The following is a 25,132-nucleotide window of genomic DNA, read 5'->3' as shown; positions in this document are numbered from 1 at the left end:
TATATACAACATTTCGTAACACCTGAAGGTAACATAGTTACTATATTAATTTTGCTATAAAATGAATAGCTAAATGTGACCGGCAAATACACAATACTCCAATTTCAAAAAAATATTTATTTCGGGGAATATAAAACAGATTTTAAGGGAGCATCGATGTTATAGTGGCTGTTAGAATAATAAAAAAGCAAAATGCAGTGATGGATTTTACCGCATTGTCATCTGCCAATTCAGAACCAACGTTCAACAGAAAAAACTATAATGATACCTACTTTGCATTTCTCTTAACAGGCCCAACACTATCGCTGTAGAGCAGGGGTCCCCAAGCTACAGCCTGTGGGCCAGATCTGGCCCGCCTCCTCATTTGGTCCGGCCCCCTGAACAATACCAGAGAGCATTCAGTGTTTTTTTTCATATATATGTGGACTTTTCTTCAACCACCAGGGGGGCTCTTGAGCAGATATGAAACTTAGTTTCCCTCAATGGAATATATACTAGTCAGTACCAGTCACCGTATCGCTCACGGTTTTTTTCCATTTGCATTCTGGGTAAAAATCTATCTACAAACGCGAATATGTCGTCGGCAGCAATCCAGCCCCCCCCCCCCCCCAACAAAAGTTTTCTAAGGTTTCTTTCTCAAAAAACTAAGACCGGCCCCCGACCAGAAGAGGGAACAGTTATGTGGCCCTCGCAGGAAAAAGTTTGGGGACCCCTGCTGTAGAGTCTCACAGCAGCAAAAAACTCGCTAGCATAGAAACTTATATCACGGTGGCTACCAAACGTTAAAGCTAAAGCTCTAGTCTTTGGGACAACAACACCAAAAATTGGACATACTTACTTCAATAATTATGTACAAAGTTGTTGCAAAATACAATAAACAAAGCATAAGCTATCCCACAACAATTGAAGAGCATTTCAAACTACTTGCATCTGAAATGCATGAAGCAATTTGCTGTAATGTACTATTTACATTAGGGTAAGTGCAAACAGATGAGTCAGAAGAGGACATGGTTTCTCATCAATACTGCTTTTGTTGAGGTTGTAATGTTCTTAAATCGCCACAAGGGGGTTTACAGCCTCAATGCCCAGAGACTTGCACAAAAAAACAACAAAAACTCAGTTCTATGTGTTTACGGTGTCGTTGCTAAACATATTTTATTCATTTCACTTCTCTGAATTCTCTTGTGAGTTGTAGGGAGATTGGTAACTGACCTAAGCTGCATTGCTGTGAACCATTGACTTGTAAAGGCCAGAACTTTATGTATTCTTGTGTGACCTTTGCAGCCATAATACAAGCACCCTTTGTTTTTATTTTTAAGGTCCTTGAAAATCCCTACTGATCACAGCATTGCAAAGGACAGACAGTTCCGAATAGTGTCTGGTACATCTAATCCACAGCAGACTTTAATGTCACAGAGCCGATGAGATTACTCACATTTTTGAGAGGCTATTATGATGTGTTTGGCCTTGAATATAACTGATGAATTAAGGAAAACTATGTTAGAGTTAAAAGTTCATTTATTCAACCAACTCTCTTTGAGAACTAATTATTTAGCTCCATGCAGGAGCTGCTTTGGAAGGTTAAAAAAAGCCTCGGGAGGACGAAGAAGGATTAAGTGAGGGGCAGTAGAAGAAGGAAAGGGAATTGGAGTAGGGGAAAAGCATGTTCCCGTTAGGACAGGTAAGCAATGCTCTGAGGCAGCTGCCTGTGTGTGTGTGCCCTGCAGATGCTCTGCGCTGTCTAATCTTATTTGTTTGCTCAATCTACTTCCTTCGTTGCAATATTTGAAATATCTCTCGCTGCTGACCTGGTAGGTAGTGCTTTCCTGAGCAAACAGCATTGGCTTCTTTCTAATGTCTTGAATCTCTGCAGAGTGCAGCAAAAGGAAAGACAGAACACTCCCTAATTTCTAGGATTTTAAGTACTACTACTACCACTGATGAGCGAAGGGAAGAACACTGAATATCTCTTCACTGCTCCACTAATTGGTGGTATTAATAAGGTAAAAAAAAAACAATTATACTTTGTTCTAATAGTAGATGAAGCAGGAAAAATAGGCAAGCTTGCCATTCACTGCAGACCTTATGAACAGTGGATTAATTCTGCATGTATTCACCAGTCGGTTGCAGAAGAAAACTACAGAATGTGTTACTTTTTTTGGAATATTTATTTATGGAAGTCTATTTTAGATTTATCAACATTTACAATACAGTTTATATTACACTTTGTATTAAAAGTGTCATAATTTACCGAATGACGCTTTATGACAACAGTCATAAATATTCATGAAGGCTTATTCATGTTCATGACAGGTGTTATGTCAGGTTTATGACGGTGTCATGTCAGTCTTATTCACCCCCCTTCAAATAAAGTGTTACCGATCAAACTGCTGCAGACCAGTTAGGATGCTAATGCTGATCACTGTCCACTAAAACTGCTCAGAGCAGAGATGTATGTGACATGACTCGCGCTTTCTCTCACATGACAAGGATAGTCTACCAAATGTGCCTGACTTACTGAAAGAACTAAAGGATAAAAGGCTAGTGGGGAGAGGCTGTGCATTGATTTTGTTAGGAAATATTCTACTGAGAAACCTTGGGCGCCAGTCATTCATGTGGATGTTACGCATACCACTACCCTGAGCGTTGTAGCTCTCCTGGTACGCCATTTCTCTAAGAATAATATTTCCTGACTCCCATGGCCTCTTTCAGCAAAAAATGGTTCTGACAGGATTTGAGACGCAAAACAATGAGCTTAGAGTCAAGCAGGTGGTCCTAATGTTATGCCCCATTTTCTTCTTTATATGATAAAATTATAGCATGGCAAAATCTGTTTTGTCTGGTTGAAGACGGATGTAAATCATTTCTGAACCTGTTAAAAATCATGTAATTTTGTGCCTTAAAACAGACAGATTGTTATTTTCTTTGACTTTCTCCTTCCTTATTTATTGTCTTTGAAGACTTGCATCAGGGCCAGACCAATCTGAGGGACAAATCAGAGGTCAGGCTAAGTCATCTAAATGGGAAAAACCTTTTTCGCACGCACAGTTTCTAACATGCGTGTTGAACACAAAGACTGATCTTTCAATGCTCTTTTTTAAATGCCAGTAGTCTTGGCTTTGTTTTTACTGGTGAGATTAAGAGGCTTTTTTACTCAGATTAATGTCATAACTAAAATTCCTTGAACTGAACATAGAAGGAAAATCATTTTCTTCTCTTTTCTACATCTATTTTGTCTTCCACAGTCACTTTTTCCCACTCAAATGCATTTCTTTTTCCATCTATAAATGCAGTACTCCAGATAATATTGGGTTATACATCTTCCTTAAAACGCCACTTCACCGTATGGACTGTGGTTACAAGCAATCTAAAGCTTTGATTTTCCGACTAGCATATAATGCTCCAAGTCAGCCACAGTGACCCTCCAAGTGACCTCTGAAATCCAGAGTATTGGGCTCTGGATTTCAGCCAGACGTCAAACATTCGGACAAGCGCTGCAGTTCCTCTGAATTTACTGAAGGAATTAAAGTACTCGGGACTGCTGTGCAAACAACTAAGCGCTTGGTGACAGATTTAAGATATACCTGCCATCTCTGTAAACTTTCTCAACTTTGTGCTGCATTTCTCTAACGGACAGACGACGACAAGCTGGAGAGCTTACACCTTCAACTTGGGAGCCAAAGTTTTCAAGCCGCACAGCTCAAGCATTAAGTAAAATGGCAAAGTTGTTTATTAAATACTTTTAATCAATGCAAACGTATTTTCTAAGAAGATGTAATGCAATTCAGATTTACTGTTGGCCACTGTGTAATTGAAATGGCATTGAGCAGCATGCTGTGTGAAAAGAACCAGATTACATTCTGCATCTTAACACCAGGCTGCCACCTGGACTTTGTCTGCGGTAATCTTTTTATTTATGCAGTGCACTAAACATTTATTGACACTCGTAGTAAAGGCACGCCTTAAAATAAGAGTAATATTTATGGCACTAGTAAATATCTGCACATTCATTTTATGGGGGAGGGAATTATCCAAGGCTAGAAAAAAAAAAAAAGTCTGATTGCCAGTGCTGTAATTATCGGAATCCCTAAGGATACAAATTAAATTGAACTAAATCAAATTTTACTTGCAATTTATTCTTAATTAAGAAACAAGTCAACTTGGCAGATCAGTAGTCAAATAGGTCTAAAAATAAATACATAAATGCAAAGTACATTTAATTCTGAAACAGAACATTTACTATAAACAAAAGCAATGAAAGGTATTACATGTTGAATTATACCTTTCCTCCTGGTTGAACATTGATTCAGACATTACTAATGTTTCTGTTATATTTAAGTCACACAAACAATAAACTGAAAAAAATTACATTATTACTGTTATTAGTGTAGCTTACAAATTAAAGCAATATTGTCAGAGTTCTAACAAACAGACGTTCTCCTATCTCATATGTGTCTAATCGATACCAGTTTCTCTGTAATTATTTTCATTTCCTGCTTGCACAACATCTTTCTTTTTTTTATTTTTTTCCTGTTTCCTTTCAACAACAATGACGTTGTGATTCTCAAACAAAGAAAATGGAGGTTTCAAAATCAGCTAACCTTGTCACGGACCATTATTTTTGGCAGCTTTTATGATATTTAATCCTTTGAGGTGCAGCAGCAATTACCACCTTTTTGCTTCTCTTATTTGACACTTAAATGCATTTTTTTTTATCCTGCCCATTTGAGGGCACAGCAGGCAGCAGAAGACACCCATTATGGGTATTACAGTCCTCTGTATTGTGTTTTTTTTCTCCCCTCATCTCAGGAGCTGCTGGGTATTTGGAGAGCATAAATAACTAAAATAGTAAACATGGTTTTTGGTAGGAAAACACACATAAACTAAGAGTGACCAGGGTACAACTATAACTTCCCTGATAAAAACTGAAGTAGCCTGGGGGTATTTTCCATCTTCGTCTATGCAAACCTAGCAACCAGCAAATAAAGTTTCACATTTATTTTAGCAAACTAAATGTGAAAGCTATGATGAAACCCAGTGGAGCATTGTTGATGGAATTATACGAAACTGTTGCACCAGTTATGTAAGTTATTACTATCTGACTTATAAAGTGTTCAGTATCTTTAACTGTAAGATATTGGGACTTTAAAATAGGCCTATAAAAATGCACACTTTGAACTTTTTAGATTTGCATGTAAAAGTGTAAAGTCCCTCACCTTTCCACCTTTGGCTTTGTTATAACCTTAAACTTGAATGTATTTTCTCTATAATGATTCACATGTTTTTCCCATGCATATTTCTGCCAAATCCCTCTGCTCTAATCAGCCTCATTCAGCCCACCTGTGCCATGTCTAATTGTCTCCCTGCCTCACCTGTGCTAATCTCTGCCAGCACAAATCCGGTGTTTCCTCCACACCCTCATGCGTCTCCAGCCCTCCAGTCATTTGTTGGCTTATTGGGTTATTGCTCTCCTTCCTTCGCAGTGAACAGTGCTAAGTTTACCTAAATTGATTAGGCAAACTTTTTGGACTTTCATCCAGTTAGAATTCACTCAGTTCCTTTTATTACTGCTGTTTGCTACACAAACTTCATTAGGTATCAATGTATGATACAATTTTCTGTCATTTCCCATAAATTCTTACCTACAGGCCATATACATAAACTTCCTTCCTGGCAGTGGTCAGCAACACATATATTTTCTCCCTGGATTAAGTATGCACAAGGGTTTGTTCATGAGTGAAAATAATCTTCTTTCAATTACCATAAATAATAAATCGATTAAAACCTATTACAGGGTTTCAATAGTGTCACTCCAAACTTTGTTCTATGACACAGTGGCTACTTTTGGACTTTTACTCCAATTCAACTAATGAAAACACTCCTAATTTACTTGTTTTTTTTTTCTTTCTTTGTTGCATTTTGTTGGAAACATAGCTAGACTTATTATTATTATTATTAATTATCCTGACCAAGGAAGCACATGCTGAAAAATTGCTTCCTATGATCCAGGGTTATATTTTTTTTTTACATTTCTGACTATAATCATTAACATTTTTAAATGTATTTATTTATATTACTGACTTATGATAAATGCCAAATAAACAATAATATAGAAAGCTACCAAAGATCCAACGGGAATCACAATCTGCATGCTTAAAGTTACCCCTTGTACTGGGTTTTATAATGAAGTGGAATGGAAGCACAGATCCCCAACTAACAACTGATTGTGGTATGTTTGGCAGCAAGAAAAGTTTAGCTGTGGACATTGAACCAGCTGCATCCAATTCCGGTTGCCCATTGGTATTTACTGAGCTCCTGAGACCAACCCGTTCTTCCAGTGTTTGCAGAAGTAGTGTGCGTGCCCATGTGCTGGATTTTAAACACAAGTGTCCATGGAAGAGGGCTGTATTCCTTTCATTTCAGGAGTAAATTGAGCCAAAAGTATCACCTGCAGCAACACAGGACCACGGAGCCTGAATCAGCAGATCGATGAGTGGGCTCTAACCCCTTAAAACAGTCAGTTTGGAGTCTGCAAATGCTGAAAAGATGCACAGCTGTTCAAAAACCATTTTGCAGCCAAATTCTGCATTGCTTTCGAATCTGTGCCATGTGAGCACAATGGGATGAAAATGGACCACCCGCCCGTATAGGTTTGCCTCCTTAAACGACCACAGACTCACTCTGCAATGTAGAATTCATGCTCTTGCTTAGCATTTAACAAACTGCACCAAAGAAGCCCAAGGAAGAACATTGTGTGAGAGTGAAAAGATGCTTGGCATAACGTAGCTAAAAGACTGGAATAAGGATAAAGAAATGGTTAAGGCTGGATCCTCACTATTGTCTATTTTAATGGAATTGCTTCAAACCCTTTAAATTGATATCCAAAGCAAGCACCGGCATTTTGAAAATGTCCTTTTGTTTCCTTCCTCTCAGCTACCGTCCACAGAGACCTGCAAAGATTTCATATTACAACCAAAGAGATGTTCAACCAGGAGACATTCCTCCTACATAATAATAATTGTAGAGCAGCTTTACGTTATTAAAGATGTGGCTCACAGAGCAGCAGCCACAGCGTATCCACCTCTCATCATTAAACAGGTTAAATGGCACAATACCCCAGCCGATGACCCCTGGATCATGAGCAGTTGACCTCTCCTGGATGAAATCCTTAAATAGCTTGAGTGCTCCTCCTTCCTAAAATCCTGCTCTCACATCTTACTGCGTATTTTTATTACCGGTCGACCCCAGCACTGATCTACGAGAGCAAGGGGGGTATTATCAAGCTACGCTGGATGAGAGGCAGTTTAAAAAATATTTACATTAAAAATAGCATTTTTGCTTTATGTATAATTGTGGCATGTCTTGTAGAGTGGGAACTTTGCTCTATCACCTGAAATAACTCCCAAGTTACTGTGTGAGATCGTAACCAAAAGAGACTTTAATAAAATTAGTGGGGCACTTAAAAAACAATTACAAGGTGCAATTATTCTGCTACAGTGGTTCAAAACGGGTATTAATTTACCCAGCAATTATAACTATCCATTATCTAAACACATCAGCCTTAATCACTTCATAATCCGCTCTTGGAAAATAAAGATGTTTTGTTTTCTCTGGAGCTCAACTAATTAACGCCAGTGTACATTTTAACTAAAAAAACAACAAAAAATATGATTTCATAGTTATCTTTTGTTAAATTGAGCCAGATTATGGCGAGGAGATTAACGCAAATTTTGATTAATCTCTTCTTTGATCGATTTACCAGTTAAAGCACCGTCCGATTCAGCACATTTGAGTCGCAAACTGATAAAAGTCAGAGAAAACCAATTACCAATGTGTCTGTTTGCTCCAGACTACAGATGACAGTTCTTTGTCAGCTTGTTAAACCACATTACAATAAAAAAAACCCACAATTAACAGATTGGCCTTCAAGTGTGACCTTATTTCAGGTAGAATTTCCTTTTCTAAAGCACAAGTAGTTGTACGACTAGAGATTAATATATTTATATAAATGTCTTTTTCATACTTTTGGCAGCTTTAGGTTGAAAGTAATATTCTAATTTTACCAACATGTTTCTTCTGAATGTAAGTTGTGAAAAATCCCCCGTCATTCAGAACGTGATGCTTAATCAGAAGACCACTAGACGTTTTGGAGAAGTTTCGCTTTTTGTAAAACATGTTCAATGATAGCATTAAAGAGCTGAAGTACACTGTGTCTGACACTGATATAATTGAGTCAATAATATTTTATTTTACCCTATGACAGCACGACAGCCTTTTCGCTCATCTGTTATACTATCAGTCAGAATCTCAGGTAAGAATGACTGATTTTGGTCAAAGTCAATGACTGTCCTGTGTCCAAGCGTCTGTCACAGAGACATGGTTCTGTGTTCCTGGAGAACCAGACAAAAATCAATGTAAAAGTGTAAAGTCCCTGTCTGCTGGCTGGCTGTGTAGGAGGTGGCTGCTATGACTTTTACAGAGCTGAAAATAAACCTGCTCATTCAGTGTACCAATTACTGTGTCATTATCCTGCCACTGCAATTATGGGTGCTTTTTCTCTGCACTCAACATCATGAAGGTGCCCCCCCCCCAAGTAAAACCCATAAAGGTGCATTTAGCTTTAAATGGAAGATGAATCCCTGTTAATTATATTTTCAAAGTGATGATTTTTTTTTCTTTTGTTTGAAAGGGACATGCAACGATCACAGTTTTATTTGACTGTTTTTGAGATAAATTTATTAAAAACTATATGATTGTAAAATATTTAAAATGTGCAGTGCTGATTCTGAAAATGCAAAGCAGCTTGTTTTTGAGTTAGGAAACTATCTGTTCATTTTACTACTTTTCTCTCACAAAAAATGTCTAAAATGAGCTACAACCAGATTTTATCTAAAAAAAAACAATGTTTCCTGTGGGTTGGATGAATTTTAAAACTGGCCTGAAAAAACGGCTTTAGAGTATTGTTTGATATAACTAAGATGGAATGAAGAGGGTTAAGTGATCTAACACTAGTGCATCACTGAGCTGGCAGCGGAGGAAGTCTCAGAGAGTGTGTGTGTGTGTGTGTGCGTGTGTGTGTGTGTGTGCGTGTGTGTGCGTGTGTGTGTGAGAGAGAGATAAAATGGCATTGAGCTACAAGTTATTACAAATGCACAGTTGAGACAAAATAATTCATAACCCTGCCAGATTAAGCTCCAAAATTATTTCTGTTGAACCAAGAAGATTGTTTTTTTTTTCTGACAGGAAATAAGAAATCTGTTTTTCAAAACAATCATAAAACACAGTAGTAGTTTTGAAACCAAGCCATGCAGGTTTTTGCATGTTTTAACTGGTATTTTGATGATGAACTCCAGGCCCACTGTCGCTCCCTAAGGATATTTTCTGTCATCCTTGTTGTACATCCTTTACACTGATCGCTGCAGGAGTTTCCATGACTACAGGCCTCTGCAAATTTAAGACTAAGTCCTTAAATTTGCAGATGATGCAGTTATTGTTAGTCTGCTGAATGGTAATGAGGACAAGCACTGATCTGTGGTGGGGGACTTTATCAAATGGTGTGATGAAGCCTAGTATACTTAATCACTGCAGAAAACAAAAGCTTCTCCTCCACTGGAAACCAAAATTGACAGTGTAAACAATGTGGAAGAATATAAATACCTTGGAACTGGTATAACGTAATTTTACAGCAACGTTTTTGCCTTTAAAGTGCAATTAACCTCCGTCTGAAAGCGAAGCAATGCCTCCGGCAAATGTTGCAAAATTCCAGCAAAGTGGGCGGAGCCAAGCGACACGGCCGAGTGCGAGGATGAGCGGGGGACTGTGATTAGGATAAAAGAAGCACTGTGGTCAACTTTTCCACTTTGTTGCTGTATTTATCGATTTTTCACATTCCTCTTGTGACTTTTTTTCAAAACAACTCATGACAAAACAAACGACTCTTATGGCAACAGCGCTCTGCAGCTCGGGTGCAGGCAGCCTGATTTAGCGAGCAGCCAGCCATTAGCCGCCATTAGCTTCTTCGGCAATTAATGCTCACCAGTCTCCACAACACTCTTCACTATGCCAACTCCTGACGCGCCGTAGGATGGTCAGGGTAATTTTATACCCAAAGTGACAAAGTTGTACCAAGCTGTGTCACTGCAACCAACAGGAAAATTCAGCTGCCTAAGAACCATTTGACCGAAGAGGCTTGTAGTGAGATGGTGTAGCGATGTCCATTGTCTTACTGTTTCCATTTAGATCCACATAAATTCGACATCCATCCAAACAGCAGTAGAAAACTGTTTGCCTCTGCCTATTAACAACACCTGAACAGAATGATGGTTGACCTTAAATAACCCATCCCCCCCCATCAGACACTCAGAACTCAAAATTAAATACGCCCCCTGGTGGCGATAAACACCAAAAAGGATAAATGGCTCCTACAGATGGTTTTAGGCAAAATAATGCCAAACCAAAAGAATTACACAAAAATGTCCAAATTTGCACAGAAAGATAAAAATAATAACCAAAATGACTTATTTAGACATTATATCAGCAAAAAGAAAAAGTTGATTTGGGGGTGACTCACTTTAAAAAGAGCCTCCAAAGACTGTTGTTAAGTTGCAGGTTTTTTTTAGAACTTATTGTAACATTTTCCATCATCGCCTGGTCTGGAAATGTCACACTTAGGAAATAAAATGAAAAATTAATAAATAAAATAAAATAAAATAACTATGTGTTTCCTATGCAATATCTTTATTAAATAGATCAATGGGATATTATTCCTCATGGATACTCGTGGACAGTGGCTCGCATATGAATGTTTGTCTTTATCTGAACAGACAGGAGAGGATTTCTCAGAATTTGCTTTGGGTTTGTTGTACTGAAATGCACAATGATGAAATGTGATTGACACAGAGATGGAAAAGGGGGACAGGAAGGGAGAAATGTGTGGGAAATGTTTAAAGTGAAAGTGGGAGGTACGACTTCTTCAGCTAGAAGAAGCAGGAGGTCGATGCACAGACCAGGCACCCAACTGTCTCCTTATAACTATGTTAGAAATAGCAAAATTAGAATTACAGTAATCAATGTTGTGTATTATTTCTGTAGCAGTGGGAATGTGGTGCTTTTCTGTATCAACTGGACAGTTATACATTTCTTACAGATTTTTTTTTATTTTTATTTAGCAAACACATCTCACAGAACTAAACATGTATCGCTCTAGCTCAGATATTTTTTTTCCCTAACAATAGGGCATATCACATTTTTTTATTGTAGGATGTGGGTTTGTGTTTAAAAATATGTCATTTACCATCTATGTTCAGAACTCTAAACTTTATTTTTTACATACTCTTCAACAAGTTACAGTCTGTGGATGTGCAAACCTACCAAGAGGATAGGATATAGTGAAAGACTGGATCTCCACAGAGCTTTAATTTATCTCCTTGTTCCCAGGAGCTGTACTCCATAGAAACATTTCCCTTACAGGAAGTTTTTCCACTCCAGCATCAGGAGCTAGTTTACAAACAATGCAGTCAGTACTTTCTGTTTTAACCGGCCCCCAACATATCAACGACTCTAAAAGCCCACTTCACTTGCTTGGCAAACAGCTGCTTTTCTCTGGGGCCAGGCAGAATAATAGAAAACAGCCAGATTAATGCAATTGAAAATGTTAATGTTAGCTCGATGTTTCGTCTCAAATCAAAAGCAATAGGACGGCTTGGTTCAATATTAAAGTTAAATTAGAAAGAGCAGGTGAGGAAAATGAGCTTACTGACTTTGCGCTTTCTTTTCTTGAGTTGCATTCCACGTTTTATTATTTTCAACCGAGGGTAAGAATGCAATTTGCAATGTTTTTTTCTGGATGTTCGAGACTCATTGACCATAACACTGAGCGGAGCAATCTTTGGTGGACATTTCAGATTAGATTTTACGGAAACAATAAAACTTCTCAATCTCTTGGCATTATCTGGCAGCATGCTCCACTGATTTACAGATTTTACAGAGAGCTGGTTGCTATTATATCTTATGATTTCCTTTGTATGTCAAATTTTGGGGGTATTTTTTCAACCTAATAGAATAGCTTTGTATCAGGACGAACTAAGTGAAGCTCTCTCAAAGAGCACTCTATGTGAAACTTGCTAATTAAAAAAGTTTCAGGACAGTTTCATTATGCAGAAAAGAGTCACAGCATTTACCCCTAGAGGTATTGCTGTTTTTGCACAATAATGTTTTATTGTTATAATCTATCTCTCACTATAAATCTGGCACTTAAAACTAAAGGCTGTTTGTCCTGAACCATAGAAAATACCAAGGGTTCTCAGATATTTTTGTACTGTTCTTAATTATATGTAAAAGAACTTAACATTTTATGCACTTTCTGTAGTTTGTATAGCATGGCAAACATTTGGGGGTGCGTAAACGCTTGACCACACAAAGCTACTTTCTAGAGCTGAAGTCTCCAGCTGGAGAACCGCTCCTCTGGGCTTTCCCAGTCAGCTCCTCCAGACTAGCAGCAGCAACCTGGTAAATCTGCTGAGCTTATCATACAAACCACTTCTTAGTCCAGCGCCCCTAAGAACAGCTGCAAACGGCATAACGAAGGAACACTGTAGTGGTGACATGCTAACGGCGCAGCATCGGAAAAGACCAAGAACTTCTCAAAGAGGCAGAGGCCAACTTCAAGGCATAAAATTGCAAAATCAAATTTCTTTTGTCTTTGATGTACGCAGCACTTTTATAACAACTGAAGGTAACATGACTGTGCTATAAAATGGCACTATGTGCCAAGAAAATACATAATATATTCCTAAACCTGCACCTCAGAATTTTCATTTAACACATTTCACACATACATTGGAGCTGTCACATTGGAATGCAGATGGAAAATGGTGAAAACAAATGGGATTAAATTGCGTCCAACCACAGCCCACATGAAGACAAAAGAAATGGATGAAAGAAAATAAAAGTCTAACTTAAAGTTCGAATCAAGACCGCATCAGGACTGACTCTGGCCTTAACAGCTGCAATAAAAACATCCACCCATTAGGATATAAATTGTTGGGCATTCACCCAGTGGAAGGAGAGGACAGGGATGTTGGTAACAAGCCTCCATTGACCTCATTAGGTTCTAGAGAATCTCCAACTAAACAACGAGGTTTGTCTCTTGTGCACAGGACCTAAACAAACAGGCAAACACACACACATGTTCACACACCCACTCAGACAAACCCCTTGCCAGTTTTCCATTGCACATTGTGATCCACAAAGACGTGCAGGCAAGCAATGGATGCAGGTGTGTGGAAAAAGTAAATCAGCATGCACGGTGGCTCTGCCTCTGCTTTTTCCTCAATACTCAGAAGAGGCTCATAAGCTTCTTTAGCTCTCACGCTATCTATTTGGCTGCGGCTGTCTTGTGTACAGAATAAGTAAATAAAAGTAGGCTTCAAGCTTTTTTTATCTGTGTCTCAACTTCATTCACAGTCAAATCAGGCAGTTTATAATCTTGCAAGAATCCCAGCCGTAGCTTGATCGGGGCAGGATAAAATGTACGGAGGAAAAAACATCACACTTACCTTAAGTAAATGTCAAGAAAGAGGTGATTAAACTTCCTCTCTGTATTTAATATGATTCAGTAATTGTCAGTATACCAACAATTTGTTATTTTATGCATAAATAATTTCAGTTTAATGTAGTTTAACAAACTTCATAATGGAGATGGTCTGACCTGCATCAGTCCCAATATTGGGTGTTGATGTCAATGTGCCCAATCCATAAGGGCAGATCTGTTCACTCCAGTTCTATGCTTTGTGCTCTGACCAATGTCCTACTGTATTATTTATTTAAATTATATTTAGAATTTATAATTGCACTTTCTGAACCATTTGAAAGAAGAAGGTATGTTGCAGTTTAATTTTACGTTTGACCAAGGTAGTCAACCTACTGTTTCTGTCAGTTTCAGTTTCTTTATCATTTTTTTAACTTTACATTGTTCAGTCAGTGCAATTAGGAATATAACAACCAAATCAGAATTGTGATGGTTTTACGTTTGACCTAGCTTATGAAGCTATTGGTGCATTTAAGTATGCTGTACTGCTGCAGAGTTATCAAATAAATTTATAATTCAGTACATTTGTGTCGGTGTTTAGAAAGGGAAATCTTTTAAGTAAATTTAGCACGGTTTTACTGCATCAGATAGAGATCTGCCATTACTAACCCTCAGATATCTGCATCATGTCAACACTACTAAGTGTATACATAAAACATCTTAGAAAACTGAATTTATGTCATTAAATATACTCAAATAGTGAAACTCATGCACTCATCTATTACTTTGTTGTGGAAAACCTATTCAATTGCTTGTCAATATATACCATGAGTCCATCGATCACAAGGCAGTGACTCGTTGTGTAGAAAACTCCTGATTTAAGCGACTGAACTCGCCATGTTTGTTGCTACCAGATGGGATCGTCTCAGTCTTATAGAAACTGTTTCTGGGCAGGTATTGTATGTGGGTTGGAATTTGTATCTATAATTATAAAATTTTATAATATCTATAAAATGGAGATGATGAGATGAGGGGAAAAAGGCGACAGGAGATAGGTTCTCTTTTAGCTGCTTGTTAGCTTATTTTGTAGCATACAGTGGGAATGGACAAAGCTACACTTTGGGTAATTTTCTCAAGGGGGCAAGTAAAGTCTAAGAAAAAACATGTGCCCCTTACTACCAAATGAGCATTGAATCAATGCCACAGCCTACCTGAGTACTGTTGCTAACTATGCCAGCAGCTTTATGATCACTTTACTGCTTTCATACCCATTAGGATTCTTGAATGAAGAACTGTGTAACCAAGGGTGAAAAGCTTCCGGTTTTTTATGATACAAAGAGTCTCTGATTATGTTCTGGACAACTGTCCAGTCAATAACTTTGTGAGCTAAGCTATGATAATAAAATAACCTTCTGTTTTAAAATTGTGTTCCTATTGTGAAACTATGTTGCATTAGAAAAACAATAATCTGGTTGATTTGGGATGTTTTTCGACTACTCACATGGGAAACAGCTAGAACTAGGGATGCAAAAGGTGTGGGCTGAGGAATCTTAACACTCATAAGAGGTGGCAGACCTGGAGGACAGTGCAAAGACTACTATCATAGCAGCAGAAGGAATAGACCCTTAGAACCATATTATCAATGTAGGGTTTACTGCAGCAGACATTGCCCAAGGCGTGAGCCATGCAAAGATCACCCAGCACACTGTAGTAAAGCGTAAGACAAACACCGAGATAGTGCACTCTGACAAGGCACAACCAAGTAGCAGGGATATGAGGGCCTCGTACGGCCTGGAAGTCCCACAAGTCCCGATAGGAGCTCGCCACAAATTAGCTGACAACAGCAGAGCTTAAAACCCTAAGAGAGTTCATCTTCCAGACTGACAAGTAGCTGAGGGCAAACCAGCCAGACACAATGATGGTTGACAAGGAGCCGAAGAGGGCAGGTAAGACAGATGTGCCCATCCAAGCTTACAACAACAAGAAAGCTCAGACATAAAGTAGATAGAGCAACAACAACTGGGATGTGGATGAGAAATGGTTTAAATAATAATAATAATATCTTTAAGGTTCGTGAAACCAAGCAACACGTCTTTTAATGAATCCTATTGCTTGTTGAGGTAAACACATAAATGTTTCTCAAATACAAAGCATTGAGTCACAGAATCTGGGACTGATGCATAGGTTTGGGTCTGCCTGTTTGTCAGTTTGTGTATTTTTATTTTTTCAAATGTTTTTTTTTTCCTCTTCATTTGAGTGATTCTGGACTTAAATCCAATTAAAAAAAATTCAAAATCAATCAGAACAACTGAGTATTACATCAAACCTGTTGTAAATAATTAAATACAGAAATGCATATATGTGAATATACTGTACAGCATATGCTCCTAGTGTTAGGGGATCCTTTTGGAAGAATTACACTTTGAAAGAAGCATAGCATGGATAATTAACCTCAGGTTGCTTTGAGTGAATCAGTCCACTGACAAACAGTTTGATGTAAAGAGTCACAATCCAACACATGTCACTTAAGAGTCCATTTCCATTTGGTTTGACCAAGTAGGATGTACATAAAAAAATGTTAAAAATAATTGTCATAATAAAGTGTTACGAAAGATCCATCTTAGAGTAATAACTTAGGGACACATCGTCCATCCTGGTCGTTGATCCAGATCTCATGCCAGTGTTAGCCAACACCAAGTCCTGCTGGAAACTGAAGTGATCATTTTCATAGGGCTTGTCAGGGGAACCATGAAGTGAACACCGTCACATAGACGACTATGTGACTTTGGACATGGAAAAGAAAGAAACACAGTGGACGAACACCAGCAGCTGACATGGCTCCACAAATAATTATTGATTGTGGAAACCTCACTCTGGGTCTCAAGCAGCTTCAATTCTATTAGCGTAGCACAATTTTTTTAAAAGATTGTGATGGCTCTCGTATTTGAAAGTAGCCTGACAGGAAAGAGGGTAATGAGAAAGGGGGAAGACATGCGGCAAATGTCGCCAGGGCGGGAATCAAACCTGCAACCACCACGAGGACTAAGGCCTCCTTATGTGGGTCTTGCTTTGCCCCTGCACCACCACAGCACCCCATCAGGGTAGCACAATTTCAGGAAAATATAATCATTTCAATAATTTTGTTAACATGGCATATTAAACATTTCTGATCTTGTTTCTAGCTCAGGAGTAGCTAAACACGGAGAACTTAACAACCGTTTATGATACATCTGTGTGTCAGAGACTGTCTGCTGGAGAACTATCAAATCAGCATTGTCCCCATTATTCTGGCCATAATATACAATCACTTTATTTCTAATTATTGGTCATCTAACTTTCTATAAAACTGAATTTTGGGTATGCATTAGCTGTAAGCCACATTCAGAAACATAAAAATCAAAGTTTGAAATGAATCACTCTCTCTTTGATGACTCCAATAAATATAATGAACTAGATGAATATGAATAAATTACAGGAATATATTCAATAAGCTAGGTTACTCTCTAGCTTATTGAGATGCACAAATGTTTTGGGGGGGGGTTTGTCACTACAAAATTAACAAAATTAATTCCTGCAAGAAATAAACTAACAATGAACCAAAACAGCTGTTTCCACCTCCATTTTATTACCTCTACCACGAGGAAAAGCTCAGTTTTTGGTCGCCAGGCTAATAAGATCACCTGAGAATTTATTTGTCATTGTCTCTAAAGCCACCAGAGATAACTATTTTAGGAATAAAACTACACTCAGCAAGCTAAAAAATATATGTTTTTATGAACCACTCCGGTTCATAATGGATCTTTCTATCTCTACAATGAAACAACCCGCTAACAAACATGTTACAGCAAAATGCCCAACTTTGCATATTTCTAGTTTTTGCAAACTGAAATAGTTATTACAGTTCTAATTGTTTGGAAGACAATATCTAGATGTTTGTTCGTCTCCTGAAGCAGCCATGTGTCCCTTCTTTCTCTGCTCTCTCACTAATTCGGCGAGCAACCATGAAATCTATACCAGACAGACAAAACAATACGGTTAGGCTGTGCCAAGCATGAAAGCAGAAGATTGGTTATTTTTCAAAGAGGTCGAAGCTACTTCTGTAACCAGGACTGATCGACTTGATAAAATGTATCGGATGTGGTTTTCCTGATTGTGATTGATTGTGGTTCTGTTAAAAGCTTGGCTATATTCAGACATTAGTGAAGCAGATACAGAAGGATATGTTGAGACAATAATTTATTAAAGCTTGGACCAAAAGGTCATAAAGGATCTTGGATTGCTCTTAAGACATGACAGTCATGGGTGGTTAGGGAAAATGTCACGGAAGGAGCTGTTTCCTTTTTCTTTATTATTATTTCACAGTGCTTTTGAGAGGGGAACATTTTTCATTGTGATGCATGTTTGTTGACACGCTCCTATGAAATCTGACACATAACCATCCAGGAGGGTGGTCACTATTTGACCACCCTCCGTAACCCTTTCTCTTCAGTGGACAGCTGTTTAAAAGCTATTTTCTTGTGCTTCTTGTGGATTTTTATGTTATAAATGCACACAGACCACTGACATGAACACTAATGCATCACAAAATACACCATCAACTTCTGGCCATCAGCTGCAGATGCAAGAAATTGTTTTTGTTAAATCCAAAATGGCCGACAGACAGAAAAGCGTGCCAACCGACCCGGTCCCTCCTTCTACTGTAGACGATTCTTACAGGTAAAAAAATATGTATATTGTGACATCAGATAACCCCTAAAGAACAATACTACTGATGTGTTTTTCAAATAACAACTTTGTATTTGGAGAAAAATACAAATGATGACCTAAAAAAAATAAAATCTATATATATTTTTTTTTACTATTTTTTTCCCTAACTTTTTTTATGCCTTAAGAAAATAAAAAAATTGGGGAAAAAATCCTGACACAAAATATCATAATTCATGCATGAAAGGGTTAAATTAATCATTTGATTTTCACCCTGTGATGGATGGCAGCCTGTCCAGCTTGTAGCCCATCTCCTGCTCAACGGCTGACATTACTATTAACTTTCCTGAAACCAAACACTTTAAAGTAACTCTATCAAGAGAGCCAGAAAGGGACGTCCAAAACGCAGTCAGAATTATGCCAAAGCTTGTTAGCGGCAGCAGAAAGCATCTGTTAACTTTTCATCAAAAATTGTTGGAGATGTAACAGAATTTACAGAAAGTATTTTGACCTTGTAGATGTGTGTTTCTTTTTTTACTGTTTATGCTTTTTTCACATTTGAATTGAACTGGTTATCAAACTTATTTTAATACCAGGCGACCTAAGTAAACACAAAAACAGTTTTCTAATGATCACAGTGAGACCATGTCAAACAACATGGCCCCAATGTGCCAAAGTAATTGCCTCCTAAAGGTATTGCCTGGTTCTTTCATCCCTGATGGAAACAACTGCCAACATTTACAATTTGGTTGAATAAAACTACTTCAGTGAGAAAACCTGAACCAAAATTCCTCCACACAGATGCATTGTGTTTATTTGTTATTGATATAACAACTTCCCTAATGCTCTGAAACATTAAAATGTGAAATGAAAAAGCAAAACCAAACAAATGTATAAAGGTCCATTCATTTCTTCGTGGTACTGTGAGCCTGTATGAATAACTTTGGCCTTGTAAAGAATGGAAAAGGCTAAATTAATTTGTACTTGTGCGTTCCATTATTGTTTTTTAAATCAGTCATGATCATTCAACACAGAGCAGAAAGCTAAAAACTAATTTCTGACGACTATTCATGACCATGAGTATGTAAAGTGACACTTCTAATGAGTGGTCATTTCTACCTGTAAACACCCGCTTACAGGGATCACGTATTGGGTAAACCTCTTATGGACTTCAGATGTTGGGGACCTGCTGGTAAAATTGTTTTTAAACTATTCAGATAAAGTCTTGAATGGTCAACGTCTTCATGTTTCAAGGCATTCACAGCCAACAGCAAGATAACAGGGAAGGATTTTTACTCTCCTGGGAATTTCTGTTCCTTCTCTCTAGGTTTGCTATTAATCCTCATCCCATCGCCTCTGCTTAATACTCATCTCGACACTTCCACAACAACGCGTCCCTTTTTATTGGTCCAGATTGTTCATTAGCAGTTCCCCCGGTGGTGACCTCGGACGAGTTTTTAAGACGTCACCTCTGAATTTATATGGAGCTCTTTCGTGTCTACAGCCAATTAGGGCATTTTGAGCTTTCCTGTGCCCGTCGGCGTTGTGTTTCTGCATTTAACACACATGTGCAAATATGATCGCAGTAAAAGCTGTGATGTGTACCAACAGAGACACTTGACTGTCAAACATTTTCACACTTCTCATGAGAAAATTGGGTGGATACCAGTGTTCACCTTAGCAGAGGACTGTTACAATAGAGAGTAGGCAGGTCTATTGTTATTATAAGCACCTACAGTTTTAACTGAATTTTAAATGGGCTGTTTATGTTGTTGTTTTTTCACTTCGGTAGCGCACTGTTGCGGTAAAAGCTATTTTTATCTGTTTTAATGGTTAGTCTGTTTCACACATGTGTGTCACACTGAGGAACTGTTGTGATAAATTATATCTAGCAACATATGCTCCACAAAAAGTGCAGAAATGTAAGAATAAGAGCAAAAAGCACCTTAACAGTAGCATAAAATCAATCCTGAACACTCCTGAGGTGGCAAAGGTGTTTTTGTACACTAAAAAGAGCAACATAAGATACTTGTAATAAAAATATAAAAGTCGACTTTCCTCACCACACAACTGTTATGTGCAGCACAACAAGCTCATAATAGAAAGTTCACTGGCTTTTTAATCTAGCCATTCATTGTCAAAGTGTTGTGCAAAGAATCCCAGGAGCAAACACACAATACAAACTTCAGGAAGGAAGACACCAGGTCAGGATCTGAACCAAGGACCTTCTGAAAGACATGCAGTAGTGCTAGCAGCTGCACCACTGTGCAGACTTCGAGGAAGTCCATCATCCAATAGTTAGAAGAGAATGAAAAAACTGCAAACCAAAAGATATCCACCTTTAGTGGCATGCCTTGCAAAGAAACATTAACTAGTAAAGCGTTTTTGCAGTGAGACATCTTTTAGCTAAAGACGTTTGAACAAAACAGTGTGACGTCGCGTCACTGGTGACAGAACGGGCTTAGGCAGCTTTCTGTTAGCTTGAAAAACAGGCAAATCCGAGTACATATTTTATTTGCTCCGGCAGACTGCAGCTGGCCCTCACTCGGTTCAAACGGATTTCCGCTTTGTGCTGGGCAAGCAATCACGGCGGTTTATCTAATACTTGAGGGGGGCTTGAAAAGATAGCACTGTACATTGAGGGAGTGCTGAAGCGAATAATCCTGCGCTTCATCGCACACGTTGTTACTCTGATTGGCTGCAGGTCTTTTCATTTTTGTCCAAAGGAGTTTTAGTCGGCAGCAGATACCATCCGCTGGAAATTGAAAATTAAGACAGAGGACGTCCAAGCTCATTTTGAATTGTCTAGTGATGCCAGGCAAGCTTTCTGGACTATTTTATTCTCGAAGGCTTATACGTCTCAACTTTAAAAGCTTTACTTGTACCAGCACAAACCTGACCCAATTTCTATCATACACAACTGTTTGCCAAGTCCATTTGTGATGTACATGAAGCTGTTCATGTGTCAATTTAAATATTAAAGCTGTGTTAAAAACCAAAAGCCCTTTGAGCAAACACCTAGTTTTTTTTTGTGTGTGTGTGTTTTGTTTTTTCTTTTCAATGAGCTGGCCACTTTTAGGAACAATAGCTTGTCACTGTGGTTTGCTGGAGTCCCAAAGCTTTAGAAATGCCCTTCTAACCCATTCCAGAATCTCAGAGGACAATGCGTTTGTTTTTCATTTGTTCTGCGATTTCTTTCAAACAGGGTGTGATGTGATGCTTTTTAAAAATATTTTAAGGGAACTTCACGCTATCTGACACTTTGTGTTTAAGTGGCTTAGAGATTTCACCTGTTAACAGGTAATCAAGCCTGACCTAAAATTAAGCCAAACAATGTGGTTAATCGCAGTTACCTCATGATTTGTCAAGGGAGGCAATTATTTTTTCTGCAGAAGGGCAAGTCGGTGCGGAGAGCTGGTTTCACTTAAGAAATTAATCATCATTTAAAAATTGTACTTTCCATTAGCTTCCTATTACCCTCCTCAGACACTAAATTGTGTTCAAAAACAGAATAAATGTGTAGCAGGGCACCTTTTATAATGTTATTTTACATGGTTTAAAAGTACTTTTGTAATCAGCACTGGGTCGAAAACGTAAATCCTCTATAAGGGCAGTAATTAACAACTCAAACAGAAACTGAATTTTTACCCTCTCTTTAATTCTTCTTCCTAAGAGGGCAATTCTTGAAAGCATTCATGTCTTGACAAGAACTGCATCAGGCTGCTCAGTTGAAGCTGTTTTGTTCGCAAAGGAGAGTAACAGATAAGAGACAGGAGTGGGTAGAATTCAATATTTGTCTGGGCGCTGTCACCGGATAAACACCGAACACACGCACGCACACGCACACACACACGCATATACACGCACACACACACACACACAGGGCGCAAGGAGCCAGTCTCAGCTTATCCCCTGGTACTTACCTGAAAATGCTTTCGCTGAGATTAGAAGATGAATTCCCTGTGTTCAGAAAGCATTGAAATTAGGGTTTTGTCATTTATTGGGGGAAGAAAAGTCTTACAGCATCTGCACTAGTTTCCCAAACTGGTTCTACTGCAACCTAAACTGTGCAGACCAGAATACTGGCAATGGACAAATTCTGCTCAAAAGCACATTCCAGTTTTAAGGAGCGAAGGGGGAGGTGATGTGGGTATGATTAGAGCCTTTAAGAGGATGGCATAATTATGGAAAAATATCTAACATAAGAGCTATTTTACTGTTAAGAGAAGAACCTGGATGTAGGTTTCCATGCAATTAAACATACTCAAATGAAATCAATTAAAAAAAAAAAAAAAAAAAAAAAAATATATATATATATATATATATATATATATATATATATATATATATATATATATATATATATATATATATAATCTTGACAGTAATCACAAGTTGTTCTGAGGGAGCTGCAAAATTAAACTATCAATTTATTTCCTTCTCATTTATGTAGCCTTCTGCCTCCAGCCTGTTAAAACCTGCCCTCGGCTCAGAGTGGGCACCAGGGGGGAGGTTGCGCAGTCGGAGCAGCTCTCACCTGCCCGCCGCAGAGTCTCTCTGTCTCTGCGGTGCTAAGGACCCGCTACCCCTGTAGTAAGAGTCCAGCTCTGATTGCCAGCTGGGAACAAGCAAAGGGTGGGGAGGCAGGCTTAGGAGAAGAAGAAGAAGAAGAAGAAGAAGAACCCTCGAAGTCCTGGATCAGCACAGAAAATTACCTAAATGTTTCCTCTCGGTATCGCATCCAGCAAGAGTCTGTCTTTGAAGCAGCACTTTCATCCAAATTCCCACCTGAACCGTCAGTGCGCTCACTCATTCACAGAAAACGGAATTTTGCAAGAGCAAGATGAAAGGTTCATCAAAGCAGCCTTTGTTAAATGTATGTTTGTTTTTTTAAGTTTTGTAGCGACAACAACGTTTGGAGCACAAGAAAAAACAAGAAAACTATCTTACCTTCACGCCATAAGTTTGATCGAATCCTTTATAAAGGCACCGAGAAATAAATCCAAAGAAGTCCAGTTAGCTCCCTCTGTATCTTCTATTTGCTTTGCACATTTTTACTCTCAACTTGAACGACCCGGATCGGTAGTGCGTCAGTTTGAGTGCGATACATTTAGTTCAAGCTGATCCAAAAATGTGCCAAAAAAAAAAAAAAAATGCTCTGCCGACAATGTTTTCAAATTGCTGGAAAATTGGTCTCTCTTTTTTTTTTCTTTTTTTTCTTTTTTTTTTGTTACGTAAGTCTAATGTCAACCGAAGATTGTTTTTCTTTAATCTCGGAAGAAGTAGAGCAGACGTTGAAACTGTGAGCGCGATGCGTGAGTGTCCAGGAGCTTTACGCACGCAGCGGAGTTACCTTCGGTACTGATGGAGGCGGGAGACGCGGGGACTGTGAAGAAGTGTGGGAAAAAAAATCAAGGCGGGGTTACATCTGTTTAATCCACCGCGGGGAATCATGCTTCTGTGAATGTCACCGTCGTGGGAGACTCTGTTCCTAATGTTTGTTTCAGACTCTCCAAGCTGGAGTGTGCGCCGCTTTTACTCCTCATAGATGGGAAATTCAAGCATGTATTTAAAGCATTTTCTTTTTTTTTCTTTTTTTTTTATAGATTCTTAATACACTTGTGCTGACGGTGTGAGAGCAGCTCCTCATCAGGGTCACAATTAAGACAGATCAGCCAGTATCTCAACTTCTAAGTCCTCAAGAAAAGGATATTCGGCCAGTATATTCAAATATTTTTTTGAAAAGTTAATTTATTTCAGCAGTTCAGCTGCACAGATTAATTACATATTTTCAAATCTAAATTCCTGTTGTGAGGATTTTCCATGTACATCAAATGAAAACAGCATTTAATATAAGAAGACTGTCAAATCACTAAAATAAACATTTTCAAAACTGAAATATATGTTTGATTAGATTCAAAGCTTTTCACAGACTCATAACATTAGGTCTGGATTTTGACTTCTCCGTTATTGTGCATGAATCTGATTTTAATGATTCCACAGTCGCTCTTACAGTTTGTCTGAAGGTACAAATAATTTGCAACCCCTAACATGTTTTTTTGTTGTTTTTTTGTTGTTTTTTGCTTTCACCATCTTCCTTTCACGTTTACTGCGACTTAAGGCAAACCTGTTGTGTCTTTCTTTCAACAATGACATTCTTCTTGTCACTCTCCCAAACCCTGTTGAAAGGCTCCTCTACCTTAGCTTTCTGTAGCTCCTCCAAAGTTACCAGTGGTCGCTAATGGTTCCTTTCCTCGCCTTGCCTTTGTGTCAGCTTAGGTGGACGGTCACGTCTTCGTACGTTTGCAAGTGTACCGTACTTTTTACAAAATGATATTAAATGTCACTCGGTGAAATGTTCAGAGCTTGGATATTGGTTCGTAACCCAACACTGACTGCTTTGTCCTGTTAATTACATTCCTCATTCTTCATGATGGTCTTCATGTATTACTGTTCTTCATTAACTTAATGAAGTTTGTCGTACCGTCAATATGTTCGGCCTTTTCGAGGGGTGTGAATGCTTGAGGAAGGTCATCGCAGTTACTCGGCTGTTAATCTTTGTTACTGCGAATGTAAATGACAGACTGCAGCGTGAGAAAACCAGCTGTGTCGTCCGAGTCCAGCCAATAAAACAACACAAACTTGTTTTTCATAATCACATCATACATGCATTTGAGGACAAATTTGATACAGACACCAGCTTTGCTACGTGTTGATGTTCCTTTTTTATGCCCCAGGCAGGTTTCATCCCATCCAAGGTCCTGCTTTCCATTTGCTGGGTGAAGCTCCACAGTTTTTGGCTCTGCTTGTATAGATGTTTGAAAAACAATTAAATACACTGATATTTTATTGCAGAAGTATAATCTAAAAAATTTGAGAAAGATTTTGCCTTAATCTTGG

At 38.4% G+C, this 25,132-nt stretch overlaps 1 protein-coding gene across 1 annotated transcript in view; it reads right to left on the bottom strand.

Annotated features, from left to right (window-relative positions):
* The window catches only part of drd2a (dopamine receptor D2a), a 53,569-nt gene extending 28,650 nt beyond the window's left edge, over positions 1-24,919 (bottom strand). The window contains exon 1 of the mRNA XM_015007467.2: positions 23,183-24,919. The gene's annotated coding sequence lies outside the window, so the exon portion shown is untranslated. The remainder of the gene's footprint in view (positions 1-23,182) is intronic.
* Positions 24,920-25,132: the final 213 nt, after the last annotated feature.

This window comes from Poecilia mexicana, unplaced genomic scaffold, assembly GCF_051168715.1.
Source record: "Poecilia mexicana isolate PSO_F unplaced genomic scaffold, ASM5116871v1 scaffold_13, whole genome shotgun sequence".
NCBI lineage: Eukaryota > Metazoa > Chordata > Actinopteri > Cyprinodontiformes > Poeciliidae > Poecilia > Poecilia mexicana.
This window is presented reverse-complemented; position numbering and strand designations above follow the sequence as displayed.